The sequence below is a fragment of the Strix uralensis genome, chromosome 32 (assembly GCF_047716275.1).
Source record: "Strix uralensis isolate ZFMK-TIS-50842 chromosome 32, bStrUra1, whole genome shotgun sequence".
Taxonomy (NCBI): Eukaryota; Metazoa; Chordata; class Aves; order Strigiformes; family Strigidae; genus Strix; species Strix uralensis.
Genome location: NC_134003.1, coordinates 1,050,518 through 1,076,035, shown reverse-complemented (window position 1 = coordinate 1,076,035; position 25,518 = coordinate 1,050,518). Strand labels below are relative to the sequence as shown.

General features: G+C 60.1%; 1 protein-coding gene across 5 annotated transcripts in view; it reads right to left on the bottom strand.

Annotated features, from left to right (window-relative positions):
- The window catches only part of MEF2D (myocyte enhancer factor 2D), an 86,451-nt gene extending 83,923 nt beyond the window's left edge, over window positions 1-2,528 (bottom strand). For 3 of the 5 annotated variants that reach the window (XM_074852890.1, XM_074852897.1, XM_074852899.1), the window contains exon 1: window positions 2,351-2,528. The gene's annotated coding sequence lies outside the window, so the exon portion shown is untranslated. Of the gene's footprint in view, window positions 1-1,863; window positions 1,959-2,350 lie in introns of those variants that run through there. The other 2 variants (XM_074852896.1, XM_074852891.1) reach the window with 2 other exon arrangements.
- Window positions 2,529-25,518: the final 22,990 nt, after the last annotated feature.

Sequence of the window (25,518 nt, the reverse complement as noted above, 5' to 3'; positions counted from 1 at the left end):
CACTTCCCAAGGTCCCTGGAGCCCCCCAGCAGGACCAAGCACAGGCAGGGACGTGACCACCCGGCACGAGGAGCCCCCGAGCTGGTTTGTGCTGGGAGCTGGGGGGGCGGGGAGCTGGGGCAGGAGTGGGAGCGCTGAGCCACCAGCCGCAGGAGCCACCAGATCCTTCCACACGAGCCGGTGAAACCCCTGCCGTGGCTTTTCCACCGCGCTGGCAGCACCGGCGAAACCCGAGCGGTGGCCCCCGCCGCTCCGGGGACACCGGCCACCTGCTCCGAGCCCAGCACAAGTGCGGATGCCTCAGCCTGGCAAAGCCACAACAACTGTAGGAGCTGAAGGGCAAGGTGGGGGGGGAGGAAAGGAGAAGCCACGAGGCCTGGCCAGAGGTCCGTGACCTTCAGGAGCCCACAGGCAACAATCCTGAGGGCAGGGCAGGCAGCTCACTTTGAGCTCCCAAGGGACACGGGCAGCCCCAGCGCTCCCCACGCCGGGGCTACCAGCACCGAATCGGCCCAGGGAAGGAAAGAAAACACCCAGAATAAACCTTACCTACACCCAAAATCCACAGCCTGTCACCCACGCAGCCCCGCCGGCAGCGAGGTTTCGGGCTGGCTGTCCTGGGACGGCGGTTTAAGAGCCCCCACCTTGGCGGAGCAACAAAAAATCCACGTGGGGCCACACGCTGCAGGAGAAAAGGCTTTGGAGGGGCAGGATTAGGCCTTCCCCGGCGCGGGGGGGCGGGGGGGGCAGGCAGAGGCGTTGTGCTGAAGCGCTGCCCTGGGAGGAGGCGCGGGGGGAATTCGCACCAGCTGTGCTCCACTTACCAGCATCTGCCTCCCTGCCCAGACCCCTGCCTGCAGGTGGGGGCAGGGGGGGGTCACCGGTCAAAAACGCGTGGTGGCTCCCAATAGCCTGGGAGGATGAGGAACGAAGGGTGGGGGGGACACCCCAGCTCGTGGCTGTGGGGTGTCACGGGGCTCCCGGGGCGCGGAGGGAAGAGCCGTGCGTGTGCGCACACGCGTGTGTCTCGCTGGGTGTGTGCCGCTCTCGTGCGCGAGGCGGGGTGGGGTGGGGGGGGGATAAAATAAATAATAAAAGCCAAGAATAAAGCCAAGGGGGCGAGCTGTTGGGAAGGAGATAAGCCGCTGGCAAACAGGCGTTACAGATGCCGGGACGCCCTGTCCACCACATCCTCCCCCCGCATCGCGCGGCCCCTCGTCGCCTCGAGCGAGGAAACGCTCGACGGCCCGGGGAGGCCGCGGCGGCGTTACCGGGGGCTTTGCCCCCCACCACGGCACCTCGCTCCGGCCGCTGTCGGCCGGCAGCCGCGGCGCTGGGCCCCCACCGCTGCCACCGGCCCCGAGGAACAAACAATCACAGCTGTCAGCTCCAGAGCCGGCACCCGGCCAAGTCATCGAAGCTCCAGGACTCGATTTACCGCCGGCTCTCCGAAAGCTGCTCTTGCCAATCAAAAACCACAGCCCCCCCCCACCAGCACCCCGAGCCTCACCAGCGGCCCCCGCCACCGGCAGCTTCCCCCACAGCACCCTTAGCATCACCCCGTGCCCCACCCGGGAGGGCATCCCCCCCCCCCTCCCCAAAATGCTGCTGGGCCCCACGTCCCCCTCGGTCCTGCAAGGCCACTCCGGCGGGGCTCAGGGGTTGTCACCCGGGGGCGGGGGTCCCGTGGGGGTGCAACCCCTCCGGCACTGCCCCAGAGCGGGGTGAGCACCCCCCCACAGCGCCTGCCCCCACCCCATCAGCAGCACCCAGCGGGCAGAGGGACCCCTCCTCTTCCCTCGCACCCTGCACCCGCATCCCACACCCCACCCGTGTCCCCCTCCCCATCTCGCCCCCTCTCACCTGTCCCCCGCAGCGCCCAGGCCGAGGCGACACTTCTTCCCCTTCCTCCCTCTCCCTCCTTCACCTCTGCACCATTTTGGTGACGGTTTGTTTTGAAGCGGCGGCGGGGGGGGGGGTGGCGGGGGGAAGGATGTGCTCTCCGCCTCCGCCGGCTCCGCGCTCCGGCCGCGCTCCGCCGCCCATCCCCGCCGCCTCGGGGCGGCACCGAGGGGCGAGGGGGGGTGGGTGGAGGGAGAGGAGGTGGAGGGGGGCGGGGGGGGGAGCACCAAAAACACACACAAACGCGAGCGGCGCGGCCCGGAGCAGGGGGGAGGGGGGGGGGGGAAAGAGGGAGCCGCCGTTCTCGGAAGTAACGCCAGAATCGCAGAAAAAAATATAAAAAAAAATAAGGGGAAAAAAGCCAAAAAAAAAAAATAGAAAAAAATAATCAAAGCGACCCAACGTTAAAACATAGAAAGGAAAGCGCGAGAGAAGGACGGGGACCCACCTTTAGCGGGGCGCGGAGCCCAGCCGCCTCCCGGGGCTGCGGCGGAGCCGGCGGGGAGCGACCATCGCCGGGGCCGGCCCAGCCCAGCGTCAGGACGCGGCGCGGCGCAGGGCGCGGGCAGCCAATGGCCGCGGCGGCGCGGAGGAAGCGGAGCGGGGCCGGGGGGGGCAGAGCCGGGGGCCGGGGGAGTGGTGGGGAGGGGGGAGCCGAGGGGAGAGCCAGGGGTTGGGGGAGTTGGGGGGGGAAGAGCGGCGCCCCCCCCACCCCACCCCCAGCTCAACCCCACTCGTGTCGGTGCTTCACGCACCGCGGGGTGCGGGGGGGGGGTGTTGGGGTCCCGCAGCCCCTGTGTGCAGCCCGCAGCCGCCCCGGGGGGGTGGTGGGGGAAGGGGGTTTGCCTGGCGCTGCTGGGGCTCGGGGGAGTGGGGCCGGTGGGGTTCGAGGGGGGTCATCCCAGCCCGGAACCCCGCGGTCGGGCTTGGCCTCTGTCCCTCACAGCCACGCTGGGGCGCGTTGGCCCCCCCTCGCCCCGGGGAGAGGGTCGGTTCTGCGGTTGGGGTGCTGGATCCGGCGCTCGGAGGCGGCCGAAGGTCCCGGTTCAGTGTCCAGCCCCAGCACAGAACCCTCGGGGGGGGGGGGTCCTGATATGGGCCACCCCGTGCCACCCTCCCCTCCTGCATCTCCAAGGCGCGGGGCTCCCGCGGGACATCGGGGCGATGCCGCGGCCCTTCCCCGCAGCACCGAATCCTCGGGGCTGGGAACACGCGGCCGAGCACACGCCACGGCCGCGACTGGCCACGGCCAAGGGCTTCCTGCGCTCGGCGCTGCAGGGCCACAGCGCCCGGGCCCAGCTCCAAGCCGGGGCATTACGCTCCCTCTCTTCCAGCTCCTCCTGTAGCATCAACCCGGATAAATTGCTCTGTGGTTACCCTCAAGAAATCCAACCTGTTGAACAATGACTCCCACCGCAGCGCTCGCTCCGTGCCGGGACTGTTTGGGGCTGTGGATTGGGGCAAGACGCTGATTTTTAGGGGGTTGGGGACGTGGCGCCGTCCCTGTCTCTCCGCCTTGGCGGGGGCCGCAGCGTTGGGGCGGCGGGTGCCGGCGGCGTCGGGGCTGGGGCTGGGGCCGGTGACTGGAGGGGTCAGTGCCGAGGGGCACGGCCGTGCCGGTTTCTCCCACTGGATGAGCGCTGGCCGGAGAAGTGCCGCACGGCTCCCACGCGCCACAGAAAGCAGGAAAAATAAAAATCAAGCTGGCGCGGGACTGCGCCTGGCAAAAGCATGTTTGTGCCGGGGGTCAGAGGCGTTTCATGGTTCCCCCCAAGCAGCAGGCGCGCAGCCCGCCTTCCCGTACAGGCAGCGTGGAGCCGGCACGAATCCGGCAGCAGTCTGATGCCCCCGAAGACAGGGATGCTGAGGGGTGACTGCGTCACACACGAGGCCATTGTCCCAGGATGAGGGGGTTGGGGACTGGTGATGTCCCAGCCCCGTTGGGTCACATCCAGCTGGAGCACTGAGAATACGGGCGCTCCCGGTGGCCCTGGAGCACAAAACCAGCCGCAGGGGAGTTGCCGGGGTGGGGGAGCAGAGCCAGCCATTGCTTTTTACCAAAACCCTGCCCGTGACCATTAACCATCACCCATCTTGCAGCGGCACACAGTCGCCCTGCGCTGGCTCTTCCACGGCACAAAGTGCTGCACAAACCCAAAAAACCCAGTTATGTCCCCAAAGGGGTGGTGTGGGAGGATGAGGTTGGGGTGTGCGCTCTGGCTGGGGCTGTTCATCATGGCCGGCTCTTCCTCGAGCCCCATCCCGGGCCGGGAGGGCAGGAAGAGGTTCCCGATGCCGGTGACTCAGCCAAGGGGGGGGACGTTTTGCAACACGCCGGGTGTGGGAGGAGGCTCCTGGTGCGTGGAAAGTAGGCGGCAAATTATCCGAGGTGTGAGGTGAGCGCGCGGCTCGCGGAGGCTCGCGGGCAGGGAGCAAATGCCGCAGGGAAAGCCGGGGGGCGAGTGGACCCGCAGCCCGGGGCTGGGGATCGGGGTCCTGCTCCGGGGCTCCTCAGGGGACAGCGGGTGCTCGGGGACAGGAGGGTGGCGGGACCACAGCCGGGAGCCCCGTGATGGGCTTTCTCAGGGTCTGGTGCGTGCCCCCCCCCGCCGAGTGTGGCCTCTGCACCTTTCCCCACATTAATCTGGGGCAAACTAATTACAAGACACAAATATCTCTGTTAGGGCAAGAGGTGAGATGCGCTCGACGGAGAGGCCGGGTCCGACCCGAGCATCGCCGGTGGCACGGGCACCCCCGCCGTCGTCACCCCTCTGACTCAGTGACACAGTTTCCTGCTGGCTCCTTCCCCCATCATGATACATATTTCTAGTGGACTTTTCAGCATGTTTGGCTTTTTGGGGCTGTTTGTTGTCAGTTAAGTTATTTTATTATATTTATTGTTAGAAATAGGGCTATTTTTAGCACCCTGTTGGTTTAGATAGAGATGGGATTAGTCATCTCACCAAGAGCTGTTTGCAGTCTCTCCTCAAGGATTCTCTGGCGTTTGTTTTCCAATCAACTGAGATCATGTATCCAAAGAAATAAAAAATAAAAATAGTCGTAATAATGTGCAGCAGCCGAGCTCCGGTGCCTCTCCTTGAGCTATGGGGTGGAAACAAGGGAAGGATCCAACCCAGGATATTTATGAGACGAAGACGAGAACATTACTATGAACCTCAAAGTATTTTGGAAAGTCAGTTTGAGCTGTAATTTTTTTTTTTTTTTTCTCTTGGGAACCAAATGCTGAGTAACTCCCTTCCCACACCAGGCTGATGGCTTCGTACAGCTGGTACGCAGCCTCTTGACAGTGGAAATTGCTTTCCCTTGCCCTATGCCAACGGGTAGGAGGCAGGACTCCTGGGTCTTCCAAGATATGCAGCCACCTACACCCTCAGGCTATTAAAAAAAAAAAAAAAAACACCCAAAAACCTAAAGTGGGAAAAACATTTGCTCCTTTCGTGAACAGAGCGCAGGGCGGGTGGGAGAGGAGCCGGTTGAGGGCTGGTTTTAAAGCCAAGAGGCCGAGAGCACCGTGGAGCAGCATCTCTACCCTCTCGCCGCAGCTTTTGGTCTCTCTCTGCCGCCGTTCCTCCCGCCGAGCCGAGTGGGCGCAGAGCTCCCACGCTGCTTTTGGGGAGACCGGTTTGGCTTTTAAAAAGATAGGAGTCAGATGTGGCGAGGAAGCAAAGTCTGTGGCTCATCTCATCACTCGCTGGCGTGGAAGAGCCGCCGCCAGCTCATCACCCGGCAATGCCGGCGCCCTTGGGATGCTGCAGAGCTTGAAGCGAGGAGGGGGGATGGATGTGGGTCTCCTGCCAGCCCCACATCAGCTGGATCCTGACCCTGGCGGGGGGTGGCGATGCCCTCGGCGGTGGCCTGGCCTGATTTTGGGGACAGGGGAGCAAACACCGACCGGGGAGAGGAGCTGGAGCTGTGCAGTGAGATGCACTCACAGGGTCAATCTCTCCAGCCCCAAGGCGAGGGACAGCCCCGGTGACCCCCTGACTCAAGGGACAGCCCCAGTGACCCCCCAAGCCGAGGGGCAGCCCTGGTGACCCCCCAAGTCAAGGCACAGCCCCAGTGATCCCCCCGAATCAAGGGACAGCCCCAGTGACCCCCTGAGCCAACAGGCAGCCCCAGTGACCCCCTGAGCTGAGGGGCAGCCCCGGTGACCCCCCAAGTCAAGGGACAGCCCCAGTGACCCCCTCGAATCAAGGGACAGCCCCAATGATGCCCCCAAGCCACGGGGCAGCCCCAATGACCCCCCCAGATCCCTGCCAGCCTGTGTCACCCGCCCAGGGCACGGTGCAGCGCAGAGGCTGGCACACTCACTGCACACCCCACCCACGGAGGGGACAAGGGTGGCACATCTGCGGTGACAAGGTGGGGGGGTGGGGGGGAGGAAGCGTCGCCTTCACGTGGCCCCCCCACGCCGCCCACCCGGGCACGGGTGTGCTGGAGGCGGATTATTTGCCCTCGCATCTGGCGGAGGCCCCAGTGTTTGCTGGGGGGGGGTATGTTGGGGTGGGGGGATCGTTTCGTGGAGCGAAGCCACCGGCGATGCTCCCAGGGGACCCTGCGAGGCTGGGTGCCGGGTCCCTGTACCCCAGCCGTGCACCCCCCCCAGCCCCACGGCCCCCCGCTCCCTGCAAACAGTCCCTTCCTCCCTGCCCCCCCCCTTCCTCTCCAAGTCTAAATTCTCCCACAGCGTCCATTGACGTCCTGCCTGCGTCACCGTCTCCAGCACAACCAGACAGCACGTGGGAGAGGCAGGTTTAAAGCGGCACAGCCCTGCGAGGGCTCCAGCTGCGCACCCCAGCAGCAGAGCCGCGTGGGGCGGGGGGCACAGGAGCCCCGCTGCCCCCCCAAACCCCTCTTTACCCCCCCTCCAAGGGTGTGGGGCAGCCAGGAGGGGTTTCCCTGTGTCACCCCAGGAGGAAGCAGGGGGGGAAACGGCGCAGGTTGGGCTGAGACGAAGCTTTTTCTCTCCTGTTGCGAGGCTTGCATGGGAGCGTGAAAACATTTTGCTTCCAGGTCCGTGCCTGCATCCTCCCTTCCTCCCCGCCGCTCTCCAAACCCACCCCAAATGTGGCCCAGAAGCGCTGGCGGCCAGGGAAGGCAGCTCGCATTAGACGTGCAAGCTCACAGACCCGGCTCCAAAACCCAAAGCCAGACTCCCAGGGGTTTTTCCCGGCTGCCAGGCCCTGGGCCAGTCCTTGTGCCTTTACATCTGGGCTTTGCCGGTGCCTAAATTAAGGTGCAGCTCGACTGGGGCCGAAGAGCTGAAAACAGGGTTTGCACGTGGCGAAAGCGCCAGATCTCTGCAAGGGTGTGGTGTGCAGCGAGTTTTGCGAGGGCTCAGGTGTGGGGTGCAGCAAGTTTTGCGAGGGCTCAGGTGTGGGGTGCAGCGAGTTTTGCGAGGGCTCAGGTGCCTTCCCTGAAGCTCGCTCATAATTTCAGCTCCTGGATATTGTCTTAGAGCTGCAGCCCTGCGGGACATCAACTCACCCGTGACTCAGGGCTTCGGGGTGGGTTGGGAGAGCAACCCCCCAGCCCCGAAACAGCCCTGCTTCCTCTCTGTGTCCACACTGCAACCCCGGGGGTTATTTTTGTCCCTTCCCTTCTATTTATTGTGCCAAAGCCATGTGTGGTTGGAGAACGCTGGGGTGTTTGCTTTATGATTGCTTCCTTCCCGCCCATAACCTTTTGCCTTAAAACAGGATTCGCCCTGATCCTCGACCCAAGGCCGGGAAGCCTGGGCAGCGTGCCACCAGCGCTGGCACCACAAGGCTCTTGGGGGACAGAGATTCCTGGCTCTGATCCTGATTTGGATGCAAAGCTGAGTGCAGAAGTGCTGCCCTTCAGCTCCCCAGGCACTTCCCCAGGGCACAGACTCGCAGCCCCAAACCTCCTCCCCTCTGAGCATCCTCAGCCCCGGCTCGGTGCCGCCGGCCGCGCTAGCAGCCAGCCCCGCGTTTGAAGGCAGACAGATGGGCGAGTGGGAACCATCGCGGCAAGCCCTCAAACAGGAGCCACCACCAGAGAAGGGGAAAAAAAAAATGTAAAAAAAAAAAATAAAAAAGCAAGTTGCAGAAGGCAGCCACCCTCAGCGTCCTGCCCAAAGTCCCACAGACCGTCTGCGGCCGAGAGAGGAACTGAGTCAGGGCCACCCCTTCGCAGGGGCCGGGCAGGGGCAGCCTGGTGTGGGGGGCCCCGAGGCCAGCGCAGACCCGCCGTGAGGCAAAAGGGAGGGTGACTCTGAGCTGGGCTACCGGGGCTGGCTGGAGGCTTGGACCAGCCTGGAGAGCACTGGGCCACCAGCCTTGATAAACTGGGGGCAGGTAGGACCCCACTGCTGTCCCAAAGCATGGGCTGAGCTTTACAGAATCACAGAATCACTCAGGTTGGAAAAGCCCCTCGGGATCATTGAGTCCAACCCTCAGCCCGACTCTACAAAGCTCTCCCCTACCCCACATCCCCCCACAGCTCATCCAAACGGCCCTTAAACACACCCAGGGGTGGGGACTCCACCCCCTCCCTGGGCAGCCTATTCCACTCTCTGACCACTCTTTCTGGGAAACATTTTTCCCTCCTGTCCAGCCTGACCCTCCCCTGTTGCAGTTTCAAGCCGTTCCCTCTCGTTCTGTCACTAATTCCCTGGGAGCAGAGACCAGCACCAACCTCTCCACAACGTCCTTTCAGGGAGCTGCAGAGAGTGATGAGGTCTCCCCTCCCCTTCTCCTCCTCACACTGAACATCCCAGCCACGGGTCAGGACCGTTTGCTGACACCCCCAGCACGCTGCTGCCTCCCCCCCTCCACTGTATGGCACGGCGTGGGCTCTGCACACCACGGCTTACGCTCCTTGGGGTAACCGCCGGGGCCAAACCCTGATGGCGAACATCCAAAAGCTTCTCCAGGCAGCAAACCCAGACTGGGCTTAGCTCAGCCCAACTGGCAGCAACTTTGTTGGGCTGCGCTGGAGGTTTCCAGCCAGGACAGCAGCAGTACCCAGGGCAGAGCAGGCACAGCAGAGCATCCCCCGGCTCCCGCTGCTGGGGTTTTATCAGCAAGGGAGGTGTCTTTTAGCACCCCGGAGGCTTAAGCCCAGCACGCAGCTTATCAGCTAACCGAGGCTGTGAAAACATCTACCTCGGAAGAAAAACGCCACGGAGCATCTTGCAATTTCAAATTAACTAGATCTCTCCTTTTTCTCCCAAAGCGACTGCAGCTACGCTCTCCCTTTTCTGGTGCACACGGTGGCTGCAGCAGCCGGCGGGGTAGAGCTTCCGCAGGCTCCCCGAGCAAGTGCATATCCTGCGTGTGTAGGAGTAGCTGCTGATTGGGAGCAGCCCAATTTCAAGGAACTCCCAAAAGTTACAAGCCTTAACATCTTGCTGAATCAGAGCGCGAGATCCAGAGCAGCTCCATGCCTGGAGAAAGCAAAGATCTGGGTTTCTGCAGCCAGGACCTCTTTGCTGTACATAACGATCTCCGTTCCCCGCCCCGCAACCCTCCTTGAGACGCTCTCTCAAATCCTGCACGCATGCCTGGCCCTAATGAAAGGGCCCAGCACCTTCCCCATCGCCCAGCCTGTTAAACCTGCACAAAGTGAGCCCAGCACACACACACACACACACACACACACACACACACACAAAACCCTCTCCTGGGTGAGGTCCTTATCACCCGTGAGTCAACGCAGCCTCCCAGCCGTGGGTCGGACCCATCTCAGCACTGCTGAGCCTCGATGCAGCTGGGAGGTGCCCCGAGGGCTCTGCACCGTGGGTTCGGCTGCGTGACGCCGTGTTTTGCACCACGAAAACCAGCCTGAACCCTCCCGGCCGTGGCTTTTGGGAGCGTGACCCCCTGCAAGGCAGCGGCCAGGCTGCCCTCGCTGCTGCTCACTTGATCCCGTCTCCTCCCCGCCTAATCCGCGCTCCCCTCCCGGTATCCTCTGCTCCACTTTAATGCCAAACGTTGGCCGGCAGCCACTCGGCTCCGGAGGACGCCTTTTTTTTTCCCCGGTTATGCAACGCGCGGCTGAGCTGTTTGCCTTTCTCTGCGAGGGAGTTTTGGGAGGCCGGGCCGGGAGCCCCGTATGGGGAGCGGGCAGGTCCTGGGGTGCCCCAAACAGGGACCAAGAGGCAACAACGCTGGCTCCCTCCCTCGCCCTGCCCCTGGGGCTGCTATCCATTCCTAATCCCATCTCCTTCTCCTCTTTCCAGGCATCCCAGTGCCCCCATGGGCTCCAGCCCGGCTCCCTTTCCCCATGGGCTCCTCCACACCGCAAGATGATCTCGCTGCAAGCTCGCGGCGCGCCTGGCGCAGCATCCCGGCAACCCTGTCGTCTCACAGCCGGAATAATTAATCACAATCTGAGTGGAGGTTGCAGCCCCGTTTCACATCACCGTGCCCTGGGACTGCTGGCACCCAGTCTCATTTTGCTTCTCCCCACGGGACAGAGAAGCACAAGCCCCCCCTCAAAGGGATGATGTGGCACGGGCCCGAGTCCCCGCACCCCAAGGGGCTGAGCCCTCCCCAGCCCAGGGCCCCCCTTGCAGCCCTCTCCCGCGAGCAGAGGCTCGAGCAGCGCCTTCACCTTCCAGGCGAGGGGCTTATCTGCTCCACCACAGACCTGCTTTCATGCTGGAGAGCTTTGAAGATAAGCAAGGACTTGGGAGAGAGGGTATTTAAGGCTCAGGCTGCCGCGTCTGGGGATGCTATTCCTGGGCTGCCATACACGGCAGCATCTGAGCCACGGGCTGGGTGGTCGACCATGCCACCCGCTTATTTTGGGGTAGATCTGGGGTCCCTGCTGCCAGTGCCTGGAGTGGAGGAGGAGCTGCAATGGGGTGCCCAAATGGGTGCCTTCCTCACTGCAGCCTGGGACCCCCAGCCGAGGCTGCCACGCCCTTCCAAAACTCACCCATGACATAAAAAGCTGCCAAAGAGCCTCTTTCAGCGTCCAAAAGGTCCCCAAGCCCAGCTGCTTGGGGGAGCATCCCCTCCACCCACCACCACACCCTTGCTCCTGCAACCCAGCAGCACCCCCGCGCTCAGCCAGTGCCCACCGAGTCATCGGGGGGAAGGTTGGGACACAGAGGACATTTTGTTCCCTGCTCTCCCCTTAAATTATCCTGCCACATATAGTAGATCTCGGTGCTATTTTTAGGCCTTGCTTGTTTAATTATTGAGAAAGATTTTGAAGGATCTCTTGAAGGCAAGGAGACGAGCACCCGCGGGTGCTCACCAGATTTCTCTTCCCGCTGCTGCCTGCGGAGGCTGCTCAGCCCTGAAGCGCCGGGCAGAGAGCGGGGACGCAAGCGGCTGCCGTCCCCCTTTGCCACACAAATCCTCCGCCGGTGGCTCCCGCCTGGGCTTCGTCTGCCTGCGGGGATGGCCATGGGGACGGGGAGAGCGGGGCTGGTGGGTGAGGAACCCCCCTGCTGTGATAACCACCTCCTGCCCGCCAGGAAAGCGCCTCAGGGGCTGAAACGAGGGCAAAATCTGCTCCCCGGAACGACACTTTGCCAGCACAAGAGACCATGTGTGTGAGCTGTCGGAGCTGGGAAACGCTGGGTCCCAGCTAGCAAAAACCAGTGCAAACCAGCACCGGCTTCCACCAGGAAAGGATGTGGCCCAGAACTCACCATTTTTATTTTTAACTAAACCAGCCACTTTTCTTGCTGAAAAGTGACCTTATTCTCAGCTCGCCGAGTGGAATCGCGATGGCAGGAGATTTTTTTTTTAAACCGGTTCCTTTCATGTTTCTACTTACAAAAAGCCAAACAGAGGATGGCCTTTATTTGAGATTAAAGGGTTATGGTCAACTTGAAGTCTGCTGAGATTTCAGCAAAATAATACATAATGAAGTAAGAGCCAGATACTCAACTGGCATCAACTGCCAGGGCTTTATTATCTTCATTTTTGCAACACCTACTTGTACCTGCCAGCAACCTGGCCCTGGAACTTCAAGGAAAACACTGATTTACCCCAGCTGCTGGGCTCAGCCAGCCAGGATTAACTTCCACCAGCTGAGGATGTGGCCTGTCCAGGGTATCTCTGATGCTGTCCACGTTTTCTAAGGAAACAAGCTATATATATATAGTCATGTATTTAGTCTGTTTATTCTCCCTCTCTCAGCCATATTGACTGCAAAGGTAAAGATATTAATTGTAATAACACAGATACTAAAGGTTGCATGAAAATAATTATCCTCTATGAGACCCCATGCTCCCTCTGGGGCAGGACGGCAGCGTAACCCCACAGAATCCCAGACTCATCTGGGTTGGAAAAGCCCTTGAAGCTCCTCCAGCCCCACCATGAACCTCACCCTGACCGTTCCCAACTCCACCAGATCCCTCAGCGCTGGCTCAACCCGACTCTTCAACCCCTCCAGGGATGGGGACTCCCCCCCTGCCCTGGGCAGCCCATTCCAACGCCCAACAGCCCCTTCTGCAAAGAAATCCTTCCTAAGAGCCAGTCTGACCCTGCCCTGGCGCAGCTTGAGGCCATTCCCTCTTGGCCTGCCGCTGGGTCCTTGGCTCAAGAGACTCCTCCCCCCTCTCTGCACCCTCCTTTCAGGGAGTTGCAGAGGGCCAGGAGGTCTCCCCTCAGCCTCCTCTTCTCCACACTAAACCCCCCCAGGTCCCTCAGCCGCTCCCCATCAGACCTGTGCTCCAGACCCTGCACCAGCTCCGTTGCCCTTCTCTGGACACGCTCGAGTCGTTCAATGGCCTTTTTGGAGTGAGGGGCCCAAAACTGAACCCACTCATCGAGGGGCCGAGCTGTACTCGACACCAGCCACGCCGCAGGTTGGACGCCCCAACACAGGGAGCACCTTGAGCCCAAACCCCACGAAACCCCCTCTGCCACAGATCCCCCCCGCCACCTGCATCCGGCTCCTGGTCACAAACCGGGTCTGCCTCTCCCCAGGGAGGTCACCGAGCGATGCCACACTGCCAGGATGCTCCAAAAAGTGGCCCAAAGTAATTGCAGCAATTAAGGGTGGTGTGGTGAAGCTGGGCTGGAGGATCTGGGATGGCATCTGGAGGCAGAGCTGCTCCCGGGGCTGGAGCCAGGCTGGGCTGCTCCAGCGGGGGGGTGAGTTGTCAGCTCCTGCTCCTTAACACCCTGACAAGCTTATAACTATTTCATTTGTTACACTGTGAACCTTTTTAAATTAATGAACATAAGGTTGTCACGGTTGCTGTGGCGACGACACGTTGCCGGGGTAACGGCAGCGATGCAGAGCCTGTGGAGTGTAATCAGGGGTCAGGCTAACGATGGAGCCGGGATGCATGTGGGGGCTGCGGGAAGGGGCAGCGAGCCCCAGAGCTCCCGCCAGCCCGCGGTGGGTGCCCGACTCGCAGACCCCGTCCCACGGTCATGCCACCTCCCCTTTCCATCCTTCCCAGCCCCCACGGTCTCTGCCCCCCCCCCCCCACCCCACCAAGGGGTCCACCCAGATGCTGAGGGTGGCCGAGGCAGAGCAGACATGGCCATGGGGCAAAACCACCCCTCTGGGTCCCCTCTGGAAGGGACAGGAGGGCAACGGGGCGGTTTGGGAACAGCTCACCCTGCCTCACTCTTCCCACCAGGCAGGGGCCGGGGCAGGGACTCGTCCCACTGCCGCAGCCCTGCTCCGGCATCTCCCCACCCGGGTAGATCGGCGGCTCCGCGTCATCCCGAGCAGCAGAGATTCTGCAGCCACAAAACTCTTTAAATGCATTTATTTCCCCCGGCCCAGCAACGCGCTACAAAAGGGTGGGGAGGGAGGGGGCAACTGAACACCTCTGCAAAATCCTCGCTGAAATTCGGAGCAGGAAAATTGCCCTGGCAAGGTCTCCAGGCACGTGGGCTTTGAATTCCTCTTTCAGAGTCCCAAGGAAAAGCACCTCCAGCCCCTCTCACCACCCCCAGGATGCGGCTCAGCGGCCCCAGGCACCTGGTGCTGCGCAGATGCCACCACACACGTGGCACCCGTGTCCGGGGACCCCACGCAGCGGGGACACAGCCCGCAGGGGACAGCGGTGGGACAGGGAACGCAAAACCCCACCGGGCTGCTGGGGGGGTGTCTCTGCCCCACGGAATTAGGCAGAGCGATGGGGGGAAGCCTGAGCGGCTGGGACGGAGGGAGCGGGGTGCAGGATGGGAACCGGTCCCCTCCCCAGCGCAGGGTGCGGCGGCCACCCGCCGCTCGGGGCAAGACGACCAGCCCTTCTCCGCAGCTAACATCTCCCCGAGACCAAAACCGGAGGGTGTGAGCGGGAGAAAAATGGGGTGGGGAAGGCAAGTTTCAGGGCTGGTGATTTCTCTGCCTTCTGGGAAGGGAGGTCTGGGCTCATCCCAGGGCTATCGGCACGGAGGAGGGTGGCTTTGTCCCCAGCAGCCCTCACTGACATCCCCAAGGTCCCTGCAGCGTCACGGGGCTGCAGATGGGCTTTTTCCCCGGCCCTTTCAAGGTTCAAACGGCCCAAACTCTGCACCCAGACACCCCGCCGAGCCCTGCACGTGGGAAAATGGGTGGCTGGTATGAACCACAAACACCAACTCCCTTTCCAGAACTGACAGATGCACAATGTAAAGTGAAATATATTTTTTATATATATGAGAAATATGGGTTTTATATATATTTTATTTATATATATGACATTTGTAGGGGTTTTTTATCCATATATATCTATATATTGCAAAAACCACCCCAAAACCAGCTCAAACCCATTTTCTTACGTAGCTTTTGAAGGCAACTTTGTGCCCGTCTGCTGGAAGGAGGAAAGACCCATCACGGGTGAGCACCAACACCCCACCCTTTGGGGGTCCCGATGTGGGTCGGAGCACGGCAGCCGAGGACACGCGCACCCCCGAGCCCAACTCTTTGTGCTGAGGTTTCATAAGAGCGCACGAGCACGATGCTGAACCCTTCCAGCTCTACCGCCTGTCAGGGAAATGTCTAAATATTTCTATTTTCCCCAAATACTTTTTGCATTGGAATTGGAAAGGGGGAAGAAAAAAAATTTAAAAAATAAGGAAAACACTGAAAGCCACGTTCGGGTTTGAACAAAAGCAGCATCTTGTAACTGGGAGGAGGACGCACCCTCAGGCCCCCCGAGGGACGGATCCTCACGCCTCTCTCGGGGTTTTGCTGGGTTGTAGGGCACCATAAAGCCCTGTTTCCATCCCATTGATGGGAGGGGAAGGATGTGGGGTCCCAGGGGCACGATTTGCCTCGCTATCTCCTGAGGATATCCAGCTCCTGCGAAGAAACAGGGACCGGAGCGGAGCCTGGCTCTACTTGTGTCCCAGATAATGCTGTCACCCCACAGAAACCAGGCTCGTCCCGGCGAGCTCAGCAGAGAGGCCAAAGGGTGACAGAGATATGTCAGAGCTGCCCTCCTGCTGTTAAAAGCAGGACTGTGACGCCCAGGAGGGACAAGTGTCCAGGAGACCTTCCCCAACTGGCCCTGGCTCTGCTCTCCATCACTGGCAATCAGCCGCCGGGAGCTGCAGCCAAACCTCACAAGTGCAAATCAGCAGGAAAACAAAATGTAAATTAAAGATGTTTAAAAAGAAATAAATTCATTTTAAAATTTAAAAAAAAAAACCCCGCCATGACCTTTACGGGTGCTTGGGTTAAATTGGGGCTTGTTTTCCAGCGCGTTGCCGTCGAGGCCGGATGGTTTGTGATGGGGAACAGGGTGGCAGCTGCTTTCCCCGCAGCCCCGGCGTGAGTTGAGCGGCTGGGGCTGAGCCCCGTCGCTGCGAGGATGCGGTGCAGCAGCACCCGGGGGCTGAGCGTTGCCCTGGGTCACTGCTCACAAGTCCCTTGCTCCCGCTCCAGCCACCAACGCCTCTCCCAGGGGGGGCTGCGCGAGTCCCCTGACCCAGCTTGGCAAGACGGCGCTTATCTTTCCAAAAGGGTCATTTCCAGAGGCCAAAATATAACCCGGCAGCCAAACCACAGCTTCCCCTTCCAGCAGCACCAGAGTCAGCATCATGTGCCTCGGGTGATGCTGTGCTCCCTCCCTCCGCTTTCCTTTTTTATGTGCAAGAATTCAAAAAAAAAAAAAAAAAAAGGGCAAGGAAGGAAAAAAAAAAAAAAAGGCGTAAGGAGCCTGGCTCACTGCAAATTCAAGCCAGGGCCAGCTTCAGAGAGGAAAAGACCAGCAAAATCTGCTCTAGCAGCAGTCAAGGCTAATTAAATAGCAAATGCATCCGTTCCCAAAGGATTCGGCACTTTGGAGCTGCAGCTGCCGCTGACCTGCGACGCGACCTTGGGCTGCAGCCGACCGTTGTTACCTCTCTCACGGTGGCTCAGCACCCCAAAACCCGGGGTAAAGCTTCTGCTGGGGGTACCCCGTTCTGCACGACCGTCTGCGTGCTCCCATCGGGTGCCACGGGGCACATCCCGGGGGGGTGCTGGGCCCGTGCTCTCCCCCGGCCACGCTCCCTTCCTGCTGGTTCCCCTGCCCTAAAGTCAGAGTCGCTCACGCAGAAAGGACCTGCCGGCTCTTACCATCTCGGGGCACGAGGGGCTAATCCTGCCGCACAGATTAAAGAAGCATTTTGCCACGTGACGGGTTGGAACCAGCACCCGACTCCCTTCCCCGCGCCGACCCACGGCCACCCCCATTTTATTGTGTTAGCCCTGATCCCAGGACTTCGCTCCCCCCGTTCCCCAGGTGTCGGGCTTGGTTTCTGCTGTTTGATCCCAGGGAGAACCTGCCACCCCCCTCCCCACTCCCCCTTGCCCAGCACCCAGCTCTCCCTGCCAGCGCCCGCTGCACACCCACCTCTGCTCCCTAATCCCCCCTAATCCTCATTTCTGCCTCCGCATCAGAAAGCCCTTATCGAGCTCCCTTGTCTAACTCGGGAGCAGAGATAACTCACTATCTCCCATCCCAATCTCTTCCATAGTCTATTTTCTTCCTGCCCAGAGTTGATTTCCCTCACCTAATTGCCTGGAAAGCTCTTTTCCCTTCCACTAATCAGTCTGGAGCAGACTTTCTCTAGATAATTGTGTCGAGACCTGATCACCCTTCTCATCTCTGTCTCTCCAACACTCCCGTTTCTTCACTAAACTCATCTGCCGAGCTGTGTTCCTTGGTCTAATTATTTCAAGGCTCCGTTGAGTTACTTAATTGCTTGCTCGTCTGGCACCCGTATCTGAAAGCTCCCAGAGCATCTGGATGGGACTCAGGACCTGGGTATAACTGTGTGTTTCCAGTGAATAAACTTGCCTCAGGTGTGCGACAGTGTGAGCCCTGAGCAAAACCTGCTTCTTAAAAAAAAAAAGAAATTCTCTGAAATGAGAAACTTGCTGCTTCTCTTGGTTGGAGGAGCAAGACCTGCTTGGTCAGAGGAGCAGCAGCCTGGAGATGCTTCACCACGTCCCACGATGAGTTGCACGGGGCTCACACTAGCCACAGCCAACAACGAACCCATCTGTAGGCCAGGCTGTGAATCGACCCACGCTAACGCCAAGCTGAAATAGCCCCAGGTCCCCACAGCCCTTGGGGGATCCAGCTGGGACCATTTTCCTCCCCTCCCAGCCCTTCCCTGCAGCTCCACCAGCCCCATCGTAGGGGCCGTAGGGGTCGGTTTTACCAGCCCCGCTCCCCCTTTCTCGTTATCGCCCAGCCTCGTCCTCTTTCCCAGGCTAATTGATCCACTGTTTTGTTTTCTTATCAAATTGCTCTCAGCCTCTGATGCTCCTTTAATCAATTCTCAGCCCTATCTGTACCAAGGACCGCTGGGAGACCTTTCTTTGCAGCCACCACTGTATCTAATCACTCGGGGACTTTACCTAATTGGTGTAAAACCTGATTTCTTTCTCTAATCGTTCCGAGGCCCCGATTCACTTATCTAATCGCTCCAAAGCCCAGGCCTCGCACACCTCTCTCCCGAGCTCCGCCATATCCTCCTCCATAGGTTTTTTTCTGCCCCCCCCCCAGGTGGCTCGGCTCTCTTGACTCCCTAATCCCTTGGCTGCTTGATCTCTTTAACTAATCCAGCCAAGATTTGGCACCCTTGCTCGGCTGCTCCCCTAACCCAGCGCCGGGAGGAGCAAACCCACCACGGAGTGATTTTCTCCATCTCCCCCCCTCCACAGCAAAGCACAAACCTGCCGCGGGTGGGTTTTTGCCTGCTCCTCCCCTCCGATGGTCCCCTGGGAAGGGCGACGCACGTCCCCAGCACCCTTGGGGTGCGATGGCCACCCCAGTGATGAAGGCGCAGGCGTGTCTTGCAGCCCCCCCCCCCCCCTCAAGGGTCACCCCCCACCAGAGGAATCTCCCCTCTCCGCCGGGACGGGGTGCACCGGCTCAACCAGTTCCCACTCTGCTGCACCCACTGGGCTGGGCGTGGGGAGGGGACAGCGATGGGACGGAGATGAACGACAGCCCAGAATTTGCCTCCTTGCTCTCGTGGCGTTCGGCTGCATCGGCCTTTTGTACCCAAAGGGACCCGATGTCGCCTTCACAGGCTCGAGCACAGCTCGCCCAAGCGCTTTCTTTCCTCCCGGTGAGTCACGTCCGCTGATTCAAGCAAAAGAAGTTGACAGGGGGGAAAACATTCATGAGCGCCAGCCTGGAAGGATCCCAAGGCTGAGGACAGGGTGGCAGGAACAGAGCAAAGGGGAGATTTGTTTGTTTTTCCCCCCCCACCCCGAGTTTCACAGAAGGAGAGGGAGTCCTGTCCCGGGGTGGCTCACAGCGGGTGGCTGAGCCCCGGGGCACGCAGCCCAGCGGGTCGGGCAGTGCCCAAATCGCTCCCCCCTCAGAGACGGGGCAGAACCCCCAGCCCTTCCCTGACCTCGTGCCTGTTGCTCCAGTACCCTCCGGCCGGCGGTTTCAGCCCCAGAGCTCATTCTTTCCCCTGGAACACCCGTGCTGAGCAAAAGCTTCCCCTTCCCGTGGCTGGCGGGGCCACGGCCCCCGGCCCACGCCGGCTCAGCGGCACAAGGTCGCTCTCGCCTCGCCCTCAGTGGGAGCCCCACGGGGTGACTCACGGTTGGCTCAGCCCCACGCGGGGAGTTTTTTGGGGCGGAAGGAGCTGCCCCCCATCCTGGGATTCGGATGTGGCTTCAAGTCCCAGCTCCGTCCTCTTTATTGTTTCAGTTTTCCTCGCTTCTGGGACCTGGGTTTGGGCTGAAGCTGCACCCAGAGGTGCTGTGATGGAAACTGTACACCGAGGAGGGGATGGGGCTCCGCGGGGCTGGAACCAAAGGAAATGGGAATTGGGTCTCACCCAGCAGCTACAGCAAAGATGCAAGAGAGCTGAGGCCTGATCCTTGCTCTCTCCATTTGGAAGAAGGAACAGGGCGGTGAATCTCCGCGCTTCGGGATTTTTCAGACCCTCATCAGGGCGTTTCCCCCCCTGCCACAGCTCCCAGAGTTTTTATTCTGCCCCACCAATACAGCTCCAGGTGCCACCAAAGCCCCCCTGCTCCTGGGCGGGGGGAGGCAGGCGGATGCCCAGCCCCTTCCCGGGTCCCTGCCCTCCGCGCAGGCCGGGAGCACGTTCCCAGAACCGAGCAGTGGGAATTTGGTGTGTTTATTTGCAATCCAGCGCTGACCCCGGGACTGGGAGGCGAATGAGTCAGCTTCCAGTTCAGGGCAGGATTCCTCATCAGGCCTCTCCTTTCAGTTAAAACAAGCGCCATTTGGAGATGCGGCAATTAAATCATTTAATTAAATTGGCACGTCTAACCAGCGACAGGCTGCAACCTTTCCACGCCGAGACTTCTTGTGCGAAGCGGGATGGAAAGCAGCAGAGCCCCCAAACCGTTGGCTTGCAGAGATAACTCCCAAAGCCCTGGGGTCTGCAGGCTCGGGGAGGACCGTGCCCACATCCCCGAGGAGCTCAGTTCTCCCGCCGCAGCCCCCGAAGAGTTAACACGCATCTCTGGGCTGCACAGAATGTTCCTGGTCCCCAAGGGCCAAGTCTTCACCCACCCCCTGATTGCTCTGCCCTGGGGATGCCGCAGGGCACACACGGCTCCGCTCTGACGGATGTCAGCCGCTCGCACAGCTCCGGGCGCTGCGGGAGGCAGCGAGGGACTCTGGGAGCATCGTCATCCTCCCCGAGCCTGCTCTTGGCCTCTCTCCCCTCCTTGGCCACGCTCCTCTACCTCGGTCACCCCCAGCCCCAACCTGCCCCTCGGGAGCCTGGCTCCATCCTTCGCTGCCCGCGCAGGCAGCGGCCACCTCCACCCCGCTGCCAGACGGAGCTACAGGAGCTGGAAAGCGGTTTAACCCTGCCTGCAGGGGCCACGCTTTGGTGCACGGGTGTAAGAGGGACGACCCCTGTCCTGGACGGACACGGGTGCGTTACCCGACGCTCTCGCAGCCCCTCCTGCGAGCGCGCACGGTGCTGCACAGCAGCAGCTGCCCCGCCACAAAACTGCTGATTTTCTCCCTTTCTTCTGGACGAGAAGGAAGGGGATGAGCCCAGATGAGGCACCCCAGGGAACAGCTGGGCTGGCTGCTTTCCCCCATGGGTGAGGACAACCCACCAGACCTTTAAGCCACGTTTCTTTGCTCATCTCAGATCCAGGTTGCCCTCGGAGGATCACAGAATCATTCAGGTTGGAAAAGCCCCTCGGGATCAGCGAGTCCAACCCTCAGCCCAACTCTACAAAGTTCTCCCCTACCCCACATCCCCCCACAGCTCATCCAGGATGCCACGGCCCAGGGGTGCAAAGCGAGCGCCCAGTCCAGGCTCACCCAGATGGAGTGACACAAACATCACCCCATAAATCCCCCTGCTCCAAAGCCCCCCACCCCATCTGGGGGCCGCTACTGGGCCGGCAGCTTCGCCCTGCCGAGCTGAGCCTCGGCTCCTCGCTGCGGAGCACTGGTACCCGCGATGCTACAGCCTGGCATGTCTTCCCAGGGTTGCCAAAGCAACGGCAGAAACACAACAAACAGCAACAACACACAGCAGACAGTCGGCAAACATTCCCCTCTTATTTTCTCCCCAGTTCGGTTTGTGCTTTTTCCCCTCTCCCACGAGGAAGCTGCTACCATCGGAAGGGAACAACAATATTATTCTTCAGCGTGCGAAGCCTGCGCCATCCCAGCAGGAGCCGCCTTGCAAAGCCCCCGGCGCTGCTGGGAAGGCGACTGCTTCTGGGGAGGAGCCCCACAAACCCATCCTGAACCCCAAGTCGGACACGGGCAGGCTCCAGCGCTCACCTACCTCCTCGGTGCTGCAGGCGAGGTCTTTGCGCGCTGAGTAATCGGGGCTGTGCCGAAGCCAGGTTGGCCAAGTAAGGTGAATCCCTCCTCCCGGGCAGCCGCGGTGTTTTCCCGGGCTGTTGGGATGTCCTGACCTCGGGGCTGGGATACACCCAGTACGGCCCAGCCCTGCTGACTTTTACACCAGCCTCTATCCCACAGTGTGTTTTGGGGGGGGTCCAGAACTCAGCACCCTTTTGCACAGGACAGGGAGCACATGAGCATCCTCAAGGCTGAAGCAGAGGACGCGGACACGGCTCCTGCGGAGGGGTCCCCCCGGGTTGCTCGGACACCCCAGGGCTCGCCGAGGCAGCGGCACAGCCCAAGCCCTGCAGTCGAGGGGGATTAGCGGGCGCAGCGCGGGGCACGGGCTTTCAAAACAGGATTAGTATCGCTGCGGCACGTGACGCGGGGGGAGAGCGGCTCCCTGGGAGCGCTGCCTTCGAGCCAGCACCAAACACCCCCAGCACCCGTTCCACCGGGCCGGGCAGTCCCCAAGCTGGCAGGATCAGGACTCTCAGCAGCAGCTTTCTGAGGTCAATTTAACAACTTTTCATCTTTTTTGGGGGTTTGTGGGTTCCTGTAAGTGTACTAGAGTAGGTAGAGGATGCTCGCAGGACAGCGAGCTCTCAGCCATGAACCTGCCTGCTCTCCCCCGTCCTCTCCCACCTCTCCCTCCCCAAATCTGGGAAATCCCAGACCCAGCAGCCCCTTTCCCAGCCCGGAGCAAGGCAGCAGCCCCAGGGTGGGTCTGGTGGCTCCTCTCCCCACTGATTACATTTGGCAGCTGCCTCCAATCTCCTTAACTCCTGCAAACACGAACTGCCAGGGGCTGCAGGGGTTGTACCTGATGCCCTGAGCACCAGCCTGATCAGATGTGAAATACTTAACACATATCCCACACCATTCTACTCTCCCTCTCACATGCACATGTATACACATGGATGTACTTATATGCATACTTCTGTTAACCCTCTCTCGTGCCCTTTTTTCCTCTTTTTTTTTGAAAACCCACCCATCTGGCAGGTCATTTATGCTCCTGGAGGCAATTATGGCAATAAGTAACGAGGGAGAGGGAGCGGGGCTGGAGGAAGCAGGGTGGGTGAAGGGTCTGGAGCTGGTGCAGGGTCTGGAGCACAGGTCTGATGGGGAGCGGCTGAGGGAACTGGGGGGGTTTAGTGTGGAGAAGAGGAGGCTGAGGGGAGACCTCCTGGCCCTCTGCAACTCCCTGAAAGGAGGGTGCAGAGAGGGGGGAGGAGTCTCTTGAGCCAAGGACCCAGCGGCAGGCCAAGAGGGAATGGCCTCAAGCTGCGCCAGGGCAGGGTCAGACTGGCTCTTAGGAAGGATTTCTTTGCAGAAGGGGTTGTTGGGCGTTGGAATGGGCTGCCCAGGGCAGGGGGGGAGTCCCCATCCCTGGAGGGGTTGAAGAGTCGGGTTGAGCCAGCGCTGAGGGATCTGGTGGAGTTGAGAACGGTCAGGGTGAGGTTCATGGTTGGGCTGGAGGAGCTTCAAGGGCTTTTCCAACCCAGATGATTCTGGGATTCTGTGGTGTTGCTAAGGGGCTGCACGGCAACTGGGGAGGTGACACCTTCACCAGCACCCTCCAGCGCAGCGGGGCACAGCCGCCAGCTCCCCTGTGGAGCCGGGGATGCCGGATCGTGGCCAGGTGCGAGGGTGCAGACCTGGGAGGTCAGCGAGGGGACTCACTGCAGGCACGATGCGTGTGACCACTCAGGGAGTCTTAGAGAGTTTCTTCAACTTGGCTTTTGGGTATCGGCACGTGGCCCCAGGCACCGCGCAGCGCAGGGGTGCAAGGCGCTGCCCGGGACCCACTGGAGCTGGACTAGGGGAAATATGAGCCTCAGGGGGACCCCAAATCTCTCCCTTTCTCCCCATCTTCACTTTTCAGGATGGTTTTAACAACAGGTTGGGGCAGGACCTGACTTTCCTCCCTGTCTCCTTTCCTGTCCCAGCCTGGGCAAGCACCTCGCAACCCCCAGCGAGCCCAGCACCCCAGAGGAAGGAGGAAGCCCCAAGGGCAGAGAAGAAGCCCAGGGCTGTGCATTCGAGGTCGGGACCCCTTTCCCTGCGTGCTTCAGGCTGGCTGCAGCCCAGATTTGGACCGCAAGCCCTGGGATCGGTGTGACCCATCCATCGCTCCAGCCGGGGCTGCACCACGCGCGGTCACAGCCAGGACCCCGCGGCGGGAGGCTGCCGGTGGCCGCGGTACTACAGGGTGCTCGGAGCACCCATCGTCTGCGGCACCCACAGCCGGTGCCTGGGCTCCCACCGGCCACGGCGCTTTCCCCCGGCTTGCAATGACATCTAGTGGAGCTGCCTCGGGAAATGGCTCAGCCCGAGCCAGACCACAGGCCTCCTCCGGCATTTCCAGGGCTGAATTTTCCTTTCCAACCACCTCTTCAAAACGCGGGGGCAGGTGGCAAGAGCCAGCACCCCATTTCCGAGTGGTGGCTGGCCACCGTGCAGCTTTCTGGGAGCCAAAAAATCACCTTTTCCACAGCGACGCTGAGTCCCCTCGAGCCTGTGCTGAGGCTGATACAAGGCATGTGCTTAACGAAGAGCTGAGGATTATTATCATTCTGCAGACTCCCCCTCCACGCCCAAAACATCACCAATAAACGGTTTCAGGGTGTGAAATGCTGTTTCTGCAAAGCCAGCGGCTGCTGTAAGAGGTGGCTGGTGGCAAGCAAACCACGCTGAGCCACAGCCAGAGAAGCACCAGTTCTTCTTCCTTTAAAGGCAAGGAAGAAAAAAATAAAAATATGGTAACCAGAAGAAAAAAAAAAAAGTGGTAATAGGTTCCACGCACCAGCAACTCCCAGGGATCGTGTCCCTGCTGAGGGTGCAGCACCCAACAGGTTAACCACAGCCGGGTCCTATTTTAAAACTGGAAGAGTGCTGCAGCTCGATCCCGATTCATTCCTTTAGAGATATAATCATAGTCTTTATGAGATGTAATCATAGTATTTATTTAAGAACTAAGTGTGTCTGAAAGTGGCCTAAATTCCCCGTGCAAGAGCTGAGTCGATGCCTCAGCGTCTGACTCAGCGCTGCTTCAAGGGAGCCGGTTCCTGGCTAACGTGGCCACCCTTCCCCTTGCCGTAAGCCCAGGGGGCACCTTGCTTTGGGGAGGGGGTGCTGCAGAAAACAGGCACAAACCTGAAAGCACGCAGTGAGAGAGAGGAGAGGCAGGTGAGGACCACGGAGCAGCTTGAAGGAGGAACAATGATCCAGAGCAATTCTGTATTTTATTATACATATTTATTTAATGAGCAAAGGCAGCACAGCTGGGATGCAGCACACACACAGTGGAGGGGTGAGGGCTGTTTGCAGCTTTTATATGACAGAAGGGAAGAAAAAATACATAAAAACCTCACAAACATCACTTTCCAACAAGACAGATGCCCTAAATACTGATATATCAGGGTACCGTTGAGCCACCTCAAGGTGCTAAGGCAGTTACTGAAGCAGCGACGGAGATTCCGATTCAGATTCCCCCCAAAACCTCCTTTGCAGAGCAGGTTTGAGAGCTGCTGCTCCTGTGCCTGAGGGAGACAGGGCTGGGAGGAGGCTTGGGACCATTATAACTCCTTTCCCATCACTTGGAAGGGACTGGTGAAGGAGTTTCATGGAAGAGAAAGTGCTTTAAAAGCAGACATGGCCAAACTTGTTCATTATGCCACACTTTAATTAACAGGGGACGGAGACACCGTCCTGGCTGAGACAGGGGCTTGGGGGTGCTCTAGAGGAGAGGAGAGTCCCTGCTCTGGTCCCCTGAGGCATCCCCGGGACAGCAGTGGCTCTGGGCCACCCTCCTCTATTTCTGCCCCCAGCCTGGCTGGAGAACAGGCAGTGAAATTCATTTTTAAAATCCAAAATTCTCCTATTGCACCTTGATTTGTTAGAGGACAGCCTATGGGTGTCTTCACAAGCAGTTAATTGCCTCTACATTCTCCCTAACCCATATAAAGTCTAATTCTGACATTTCCCCATCTTAAGTGGGAGGAAAAAATATATATATATATTAAAATAACTTTATTTCATCACTAAAAACGTATGTAGCGTCCAGAAATCCATAGTGTCCTTGAGCAGCCAGCTGTTAGCAACACAGGAACTAAACAGCCAAAATACCCACAAAAAATAGATTTTTAAAAGCTACGCTCACTGCCAGAGCTGGGGCAGCTGCATCCTTCCTGCGGGGAGGGTCGGGGATCGGCTCACGCCAGCACAAGCCGCAGAGCTGGGGGCTCCCAGCTGGCCTCTAGCCAACACTGAGTTCAGGTTGCCCAGGGCTGGGGCTCTCCCCAGCTGGGCGCTGTGGATGCTGGAGGACGCTGCATCCGGGCAGGAAAGCT